Raw genomic sequence first — 10,415 nt, forward strand, 5'->3', positions numbered from 1 at the left:
AAGAGGTGAGTCATGTGCACTCACAAAGTCTGCAAGCGGAGAAACAAAGGATTCAACAGCCTCACATACGTACCACACACAACAACTAGCCATTTGTAAATATCTTGACTGACTAATTTCAAGCGTTCCTCAGAATGGACCTCATTCCCCAATCGTAAACAAACAACACGTGATAATATTGATAAAACAATGAAAAAAAAAACGTATCACGTGACACCCTTTATGGATTACGTAATTTGTATAGAAAAGATAGAGAATCACGTGGCAAAATGGTGTTTGTTTACGATTGGTGAACGAGGTCCATTAAAGATTATTCCGTCCCGCCCAAACCTCTACCAGGAGGGCTAGAGTTGACAGAGGGTACCGGTATATATATATAGTTGAATAGTTCGATCTCGGGACCATTGTATAGAAAGTCGGAAACACATACAAACCGACCATGCTGTTATTTATGATCTATGTGAAAAATACAAAGAAATGTGATAAATCTATATCATTAATCTTCACAAGCTCTTTAATAGTTCGTCACTTCTCCCCCCTCTTCCTTTTCTTTTCATAGACACAAAACACTTTTTAAAAAGATCAATGCATTTGATACATAGGCACAAAGCCCTTACCCAATGTATCTATGAAGTTGATTTGGTTAGTCAAGGCCAAACGTTTGTACTCTTTTGCAGACTACGTTCTATGAATCAAAGTAGCGTCATCGCCTTTCACAGTGGTGGAGCCCTCAGCACAGGCCTTTAACTAAAGGGGCAGGGAGGAGGGAAGTTATAGAAGGATATTGATCTTTTTTTTTTCTCTACGCTAATTTTTTTTTGAGGGGGGGGGGGGGAGGGACTAGTGCGTCGGCGGCGTGCGTGTGTAGTTGAGGAGTAGGAGAAAAATGTCATTTCTTGGTGTGTTATGTGAAACGTAACGTTTTCCCACCCCCTCCCCCAAATCCCATTGTTTTGTCACGTGTCTCAGTTACGTGAAACAATTGGCAAGCGTGAATAAAGGTGTACAGGGGGAAACACGGTGAGCAGTAGCGCCAACGGAGAGACTCGCTAGAGCAGTGATGCCCAAATTACGGCCCGCGGGCCGGGACATGGTTCTATTCGGCCCGCCGAAACGTCTGCACACTACTATAGTAGAAAATCCCCCCTTCATAAAAAAATGTTGAAATATGCATCTTTTCCTTCGTTAAGGCCTTCACTTTAACATTTGTGCATTTCTGAAATGGGACTCTGAATGTAGAATCTACCAGGAGAAGTGGACAGATCTTTACTTTTTGTGGAACAAGATAATAAGCTAGCATATTTAATATTTAAAGAAAGTGTGGCTGTTTATAAAAAAAAAAAAAACATATACAAAGGCATTATGAAACAAATATGGCAGCATTCCTGGTTTGAGCCGCGAATAAAAGAATGTTAAACCACGCCTACAGATTTGATTATTTACCAAAAGAGACAAGAAAATGAGTCGGTGGTAAAACTAGCAACAATGGTGCTCACTTTTAAGTAACGAAATGAAGCCATTTTCCGAAGCGAAAAAATAAGATAAACGTCCGATGTCTCGTTAGTTTCTAATCAGTTTCAGGTTGATTTTATTTCGTTTTTGTACCTTTTCGGCCATATGGCCCGCGAATCGAGTGTCGGAAATTAAAATGGCCCGCCTGTCGAATTAGGTCAGCCATCACTGGGCTATAGCATCAGAGTTGCTAGGATTGACCTTCCAACCCAAAAAAAAACAAAAAACATGTGTTTTTACTTAACAGCAAAAAAAAAAAAAATGTAAAAGGCTGCGTTCGTCTCTTTGATAAATGCATTTAAACCAATAAGGAGACAGGTAACTCTAGAGACTATTTCTATAAACTGCAACACCTGATTTATCAATGGTAGCCAGTGATAGGATTGATGCGAAAAAAAAAAGTGTTCAAGTAATGACCACGGTAGGGACAGTAAATGTAGTGCTTCTGTTGACTCTTTCGCCATTTCACATCAACTTTCTCGACCATCTAATTGTCAGTTAAATTTTTGAAATCAAATGCGGTCTAATTTTGTTTGTTATATTTCTCTCACTTTCTTTCACCTGGTATTGTACCTTGAAGGAAAGCGATTCTAAGCTTGTTGGATCTTGTCAAAACAACTAAACATTTAAATAGACTTGGTTATTTTATTTATTTTTTTTATGAATTTACAAACCGCCATAAGGAAGACTATAAATTATTTACATGGCCTGTTCATGTGTATGTTTCCTGGTTGCAGTTTTTAGAACTATGAGGTAATATATCACTTGAAACACTACAATTGAAAAACGGACTCATTAAAACTGTGGTACTGAGGAACATGACGCCAATGTTCTATGCGAAGTACGCCATCAACGAACATGTAAGCAGCCTCTCTATCATTTGCAATGTTACAAGAATGTCGCTTTAACTCTTTCTCTCCTAACTGACGATACCAGCGTTGATTCCACCAGAAAGTGGTGAATAATTACGGAGAGAAAGAGTTAAAACAAAAGGGTGGGAGTTATAACAAGTATGCTGCAACGCATAACACGAGGACACTATTCTGTGCGAAACACAATAACCTCTCCGCCCACTCCTCAATATGTTACAAGAATGTCACGAATAGTGTCATAATTATCACATACAATGTTATAGGCTTATTACGGTATCGCGTTTCTCATGATTGTATGGTAACAATAACACACACACACACACACAAATGTACACAAAGGTCAGAGCTTTATAACTGTGTCTTACGTTAAATTGCTTAAATAGAACACACACACAGACAGACATGGAAGCATGATTCGAATTGTATAGACTGTCACACGTCTTTTGTGCATACGATTTAAGTCAGAAGTTTGTAGCGCACAGGTTTCACATATACTGCATACGTTTGAGCGTGGTTGTCATTAATTACTACAATGTGATACAGCTAATTGGGACAATTGCGTCAGTGAAAGTAAACGCTGGTCGCGATTGTTATGGATTAATAGAATAATTATGGAATACACAAGTAGTTCTATTTTGTATTATTATTATTATTATGGTAGAAACGTATTGGAGATGTTCATACATGGCGGAAATACTATAAACATAAAACTTGTTGGTGTCACCGGTGAATGAAATAAAGGAAATTTATACTTTTTTTTTTATTTGGCAATAGTTCGATTTATCGTCCTTGACATTGTTTAGTTCATCGTGATTATCGCCAATACAAAACACTAAAACATATGTCCTTATAATACTTACAGCTAGGGCACTGTTTGCCAAACTGGTACAATGTATTTGTTTGAAAGAAAGTCTACAGAGAGGGGAGGGCATCGAAACTCCATTTTTTTTTGTATAAATTGAAGACTCGCGACAGCCATTGACAACTTTGATTTATCACATAGCCGACAAAACGTTGGCTTTATTGTTTACACGAGAGTTTCAAAATATTATAAGTCTGTCTTCTCCTCAACGAATCAATGTTTGTAAACATTACATTTTATTTATAAATTATTGTGTTTGGGACAAAAACAAACTATGCTGTTGTCGGCACTAAGACGTGAAGTCGAAACAGAAGCGCATCTTTCTCATCACCGGACAAGTTTATTAAACTACAGGTGATGTAAACAAAAAGGAACTGGTTAAGTAAATATACATTTTTTTTTTGTATAGTAAGCAGAAAGAGAAAATTTTAATCCCAAGTTAAGAGGAATCGATAGATCGTAAGGGCCCCAAAAAAGTCTCACCAATTGGCAAAAAAGCAACAAAACTAAAATAATAATAATGAAAATAAAGCGGTCTATGTAAGTCCACCATACATCCAAAATCCAAACATATTGTTTCCTGGGATATGATGTCTTAAAAACATTAAAAACTCATCACTGTCCAATAATGAATGCGTTTCGAAAACAAAGTACCCATACTTTGTATTTTTAGAGGGAGAAAGGCCCTGGTCTGCTTTAGCACTGCTCCATTCTGATCAATCCTGTTATTTATGTCTCCATACCGGGACTTGAAGCTGTTGTACGTCTGCATCTACGTCACACCATCAAGCCACCGTACTCGTGGTCTGTCTTTGGGGCGTCTGCCTTTTTTTTTTTAGGGTGAAGAGTATATGTTCACTACAGTTCACTATTTGAAAAAGTTGATGGGCAAATATCGAAAAAAAGAAAATCCCTGAGCAGTTGACAATTGGCCAGAGTTGCTTTAAAAAGTGGTGCCGAAGTAATCATATTATCACAACAAAAACAACGTGCCATATACAAACATTTGTTAACTGATCGATAAGGTTAAGGAAGTTCCCTATAAATAAATAGTTATCTAGATCTATATGTGTATATATATTGCAGCCAATGCCAGAGTGGTTTGGGGGTTGTTACGACACACAAGCGCACACACACATAGGGACGGGTGACACAACTGCAGACACAAGTGTTAAAACTAAAGCTATTTTTTTAAAAGGGAGGAGGGGGGACAAGGAAAATAACTGAGTAGCTCTCGCGCTTGACTGCCGCCTCTTCACGCATCAACAGTTCCAGTTGGGCAACATACTGCATATTAGCAGCATACGGTCGGACATTTAATGTGTGTTTGTCCATTACATTTCATACTTTATGAAGTCAAATTCACAGAAACCTGTAGCGATTGAATGACGAGAACACTAGATTACAATGAATTGAGAGACACTTTAAAATCCTTAGTTGCGCGGCTGTAACTGGTCAGGATCGGGGGTGTTTCGCATTACCTACTGGTAAATCGTGTGATCCAACACAGTATGGTCACATACATTGTGGAACCTTCAGACTCAACTAAAGATGACGACCTCGTGGTCCACGCCGGACCGCTGAAAGCAATAATAGGGATGCACAGCGCTTCGATTCCATGATGAGCTTTTTCAAATATGTGTCAAGTTAAATCCATGTATACTTCTGCAAGGAAGGTTGGACTGGAGCTACAACTCAACTTCCCACAACTCCACGGTGAGAGACCATCAGAAGTGCTTATATAGTCATGTTATAATTATAGGCTACCATTATTCTATTCTTTAATCCCCAACAGGAAGAGGATATTTCTATTTTCGGACCTAAATATTATATAGGCCTGTCATATAACTGAAAACTGAATAGATTCATTGATTGCCCATGAGATTCTATGGCCTACTTCAGTCGCGAAGCGACTATGGTTCATCTCATGGAAATGAAATGAATGCCTGGGCATTAGCTGTGAGATTAGAACTGGGAAAATCCAATAAGTTAAAAAAAAAAAACAATCCAAAAATATACAACACTACCACTTATGTTACATGTAGATTTAGATCTAAATGTGGTCTAGTGTTTCCTTAAAAAAAGTATAACATTTAGCAAACGTGGTATAATTAACAAAGAATGATAAGTTCAAAGGTGAAGAGTGGATGAATGAAATATAAGGAGGAAGATTGAGTTCAGGTTTATAAACTCAGGTGTAGGTTTGTGTGCCTTCTCCACCCACGTAAACACTGATCGTATTTATTGGTAAACTTCCTCTATCTTTTCACAACACGCTTACACGGAAGAACAACGCGTGCCCATTTATCCGGCCCACAGACTCGGGGCTAAAGTTCTTGACTGGAGTGTTTTTTATATAGTCAGCTTATCTGGATCAACGCAAAATTTAATTAATAAAAGAAACCTGTACGCATTCTTGTATTTATCTCCACACCCACATTACTATCTATCATATTTTCTCCCCCACTATCTGCATACACAAACACATGTGTCTTCACAAAATGTATTGCCCTAATATTAATTAATTAGCTAATTTATTACTTTTTAGTAGTGGGGAAAAAAAGTGGGGGGTTGGTGGAGAGAGAGACCACTACACATAAAACGGGTCTGAACTCAAAAGCCACGCACGATAGAAGCAGGGCAGATGGCGCCGACAGTTTTTTTTTTTCGGACAAGGCTGTGCTCAAATCTCGGCACGCGCTCGCACGTGTCCGATGTGCTGAGAACACAGGAGACTGGCCCGCTGGGATAGTCACTCGTGGGAAACCAAGTGGAAATGTATTTTTTCCTTTTAAAGAAAAAAAAAAAGATGGGATTTTAAAATGTGTCTGGCCATGTGAACTAACAACTGAACACGTGATTACCGAGAAACACAGTTTTTAATATATGCGTGAGCTGCCTATTTGTGTATGGTGTTGTGTTTGTACACAACTCATCAAGGACCAAGTTAATGCTATACGTTACAAATTAAAAAGAAAAAGTACCCATACAACTGTGTTGATTGATTCGCAATAACAAGAAGCGATAGTTACATGCACATAATATGATGTTATCTACTACTTTACATAAAATATACAACATATTGGCCGTGTTATTGTTTTAAATAGATGCAACAACTGTTAAGAGAGATACAGTGTTGTATAGAGAATTAAATATATACCGTGTTAAAAACACACCCAATTCATTATTAGATGAGAGAAGGTAGGCAGTCTTCAAAACTAAATTTATCATAGATGTAAAGATGTAGATTTAAAAAAAAAGGGGGGGGGGATACATTGAGTTTCATTTACTCAGCTGTGTAAAGTTGCCATTTTTTTGGAAAATGAAATTAATTGTGTTTGTCGAGATGGTTATAAAGGTTTCAATTTGAGCATCAAAGTTTAAAGAGGCAGCAAAAACAAGGTGCATGAATGTATGTTTTAAGTGTTGCGTGGACAGGGGGAAACACGGAACTGGTATTATTGCATGGTCTATTACACAACAGAGATGTGTGTGTGTATGTTGCTTCAAGCGCCGGTACAGAATGCTTAATAATCATTAACTCAATGGCCAGTTTTGAATTGTTCAGATAAAGAACATGGGGAGCTCGAAGGAGGAATGTTGATAGCATCAATAAATAAGGGAGATAACAAAATGTCACGAAATTGAATACGTTTCTATTAGTTCAAATTGATATGCTACTGGAGAAGGCTGCGAGTCTCATGACCTATTAAAAACGTGATTATGTCACTGTAGGAGGTGGAACACCGGATCTATCGTGCACTGTTTCTCATGATCTGTATACCCTTGTGAATAGCATGGCATAAATTTAATAAATAATATTTAAATTAAAACTATAGAACAAGTGATTCTAAGGGCTGAATACAGACGATTAAACCGCATGCAAAGTATTTATTTCTTTTTTACTGTATGTAACTTTACACATTACTATGTCTTGCTGGACGCCGATGTGGACAGCACAGAGGCAGTGTGCTGGATAGGACATAGATATCTATGTCCCATACGGGTAGGACATATGTCCCATAGGTAATGGTGATGATCGTATCCCAAAATCTGTTGGTTTTTTTTCGAGCTCAAAGGAGGATGGCGTAACAGAGGTGCCCCTTGGAAGCGCGATTAAGACCAACCCAGCCTCAGTTTGACCTGACCTTGAGGGAAACAGCGGCAAGCGGTATATGAAAGAGCTGAATATCTCTTATGAATATCTCATCATATGAGGCAAAATATGCAGGCCGCAACTTGGTATGCGTATTCACGTGGAATACTGTAATCATTACCATCGGAGTCGAAGACAGTAAGCTCTATGTAACTCAACATAAAGGTGAGAGAGGGTTGTACGTCCAATAGTGGAGAATGACGAACCAAGTGACCACAACAATACTACATTACAGCATGGCACTGGAGTGGGTGAATCTAATTATACAATATATATATACTAGTGAACAATTTAAAAGGTGGATCTAGGCCTATGGAAATATACTAATATAGTTGTAAATTAAAAATCGAACGTGCGTCCAGCACTGAACACCCCCACCAAAAAATAAGAGGTTGTACCGATCTAGCTGTGGACTTGACTAGAGTTTGGGCCAATATACATCTAGACTCTATGTAACTGATATGGGTAGAGGACTCGTAGAGGGCAATGCAAAGCTCAATAAATGCCAGATATATATATTTTTAAGTAGCCTAAAGAATAAATAGATCTAGTATAGTACCGTTCATATCAGAGACAAGCAGTTTTGTATATCTAGAACTTATTTTTTGTTGAAAAGGATAACGGCGGGCAGTAACTGGACATTGACACTGACTTCCTACAACTTATACCTGACCATGTTTGAGCAGTTGGTGACGTAAGATCTAGAATATAAATTACATAAATAACAGACTATTCAAGTAACTAACTGATAACATCCAGTAAAGATGTATAGATTCTATTCTATAGTCTTAGTAGATCTAAGTAGAATGTAGTCAAACCAAAATTGAAAAAGGACAATGACACTATGAGCATGACTATGTTACTTACCTCATGCCTTATTACTTCAATAATATAAAAAGAAAAACCGGCTCGATTCTAAATTACTGAATCTTTAGACTCCAGATCTAGATCTCTTGATCTGTCTAGATTTAGAATTGTGTGCACTTGGTCTTGACTTTTTTTTTTTATTATATCCGACAACTCAAAAGCGAAACCACAACACAACACAACAGATCAAGTCAATCACGAGTAAGTGTACAAATAATTATAATTAAAGGCAAAGGTATTTAAGTCTATGTGAAAACACTTTTCTTACACAAATGGGTGGTCGCAAAATAAGTCTTCAAAGTGCCTCCAAAGTAAAGCTATACAGTTATATGACTAGTTCTATAAGCAACTTTGTATTCCTAGAAAAGCTTGCTTTTACCGCGGCTTCTCTGCGGATACACTGGACGCATGGCTAAAACCAGCAGACGACAGGGAAAACTACACAGCCAACACGCACGGAGGAAAAATGCGAGACAAGAGTTGCGTTCTCCTTGCGACATGGTCCCGCCTAGCCCTGCCCCACCCTTCGGGCTAAAAAAAAAAATGAGGTTTTCCTCCAGGGACGAAATATTTTGTATGCGTTTTTTTGATCTGGGAGTGGGAGAGGTATGGGGCTGAAACTGACTCTGCTTGACCAGACTGATTAAAGTCCTCTTGTGGTCTAAGTGGTCATCCCATGACGCGAAGTAATAGTCTGGTTATTGAGAGATGGATATTTGATTCATGCTTTATGTTACTATGAAGATTCTTTATACCATAGCAGAAGACGCGCCCAGACTGGAGGTGTCACGGCAAGATGTTGCAGATGATCTGTTGCATGGTGTGATGCCGGATAAAGCGAAAGACCTAATTAAGATTAATTTTAGTACTCTTTCACTCTATTAATCCATCTTTTAGTAAGCCTTCATGGAAAATTGTCTGCAACAAAAGCAAAAGACACAAAGAATACCTCATTGTTCTAGTCAGTGCATTCACTAGGGTGGGTGTCACCAGGTGAGGTTAGCACAGGTTAACACACACACACAGTCCTAATCAACACCTCACAAAAAAAATATTTAAAGGGCTGGTTGCCAACATGCATTGATTGATACAAATCTGTATAATGCGCGTCAGTGTTAATTTTTTTAAAATTCATTGTCCATGAAATTGAAAAACATGTTTTTACAAATCTGTCAACCTTTTTATACTTTTTCCATCTAAATAATTGGGCCCCTACCTCTACGAGGATGAGAGTAATCTAGAAACGAAAGCACAATTCAAACTTTTCATCTTTGTGAGTAATTTTGGCGTGTGACTCGTGGCTTTTATAAGTGTTTTTTTTTTCCAGTCCAATGTATGGTTTATCTTACGAAAGGTGGGGGTGCTTTTCTGATCAGAATGCAGTTATAACCATTTTTTTTTCGCACGCGTTCCCTTCAAAATGAACCAATTCGTTATGATTTAAGTGCCTACATATGCACAATAATCACAAAGCGACGGTTGGGACTTAAAAAAAGTTTCCGGCGTGAAGGAAACGTCAAAGAAGACAATGATGACTACTGGACCGAATGGCAATGTTGTTGACATGTTTGTTGTTGTTTTTTTATTCATTGAAAGCGGCACTCTTCCAGCATCCTGTATGAGTTATCAGCAGTTGAGATTCTGTCCAACCGTGTGTACAGACATCCTTACTGCAGAGACCTTTTTTAATTGTACTTTTAGTTTTGAGATTTAAACATGGCATATTATACACGGACTAGCAGTTATAGTCTCAGATGAAGTAACCAAGCGTGAACTACTGGCCAGAACAGCACAGTCCACAGAAGAACTTGCAAAACTCTATAAACAATTTCAAAATACAAAGGCTTCGACACTCTGACTGATGCGCTCCCTGGTTAAGGCCACATTCTTATATATCTTGGACGCTGACTGCAGAGCTAGAGAGGAGGATCCTAGCCATGGAATGGAGATGCTACTGAAAGATCCTAGATCACCTACAAATAACCGCATCACAAACAAAGAGATAAGTGACAGAATTAGAGCTGCGATTGGACCCCACGATGACCTGCTAACTACTGAAAAAAAAAACGCAAACTAAAATTCTACGGCCATATCACAAGGTCATCAGAGCTCCTTTATGGAACAGTACCAGGCTAAAAAAGAAGAA

General features: G+C 38.2%; 1 protein-coding gene across 2 annotated transcripts in view; it reads right to left on the reverse strand.

The window, feature by feature from the left end:
• LOC106056704 (unconventional myosin-Ia-like) overlaps nucleotides 1-8,726 on the reverse strand; it is a 111,007-nt gene extending 102,281 nt beyond the window's left edge. The window contains exon 1 of one of the 2 annotated variants that reach the window (XM_056004203.1): nucleotides 8,538-8,726. The gene's annotated coding sequence lies outside the window, so the exon portion shown is untranslated. Of the gene's footprint in view, nucleotides 1-8,269 lie in introns of both variants that reach the window. The other variant, XM_056004200.1, reaches the window with a different exon arrangement.
• Between the last annotated feature and the right edge of the window lie 1,689 nt (nucleotides 8,727-10,415).

The sequence above is a fragment of the Biomphalaria glabrata genome, chromosome 11, assembly GCF_947242115.1.
Source record: "Biomphalaria glabrata chromosome 11, xgBioGlab47.1, whole genome shotgun sequence".
Classification (NCBI taxonomy): Eukaryota; Metazoa; Mollusca; class Gastropoda; family Planorbidae; genus Biomphalaria; species Biomphalaria glabrata.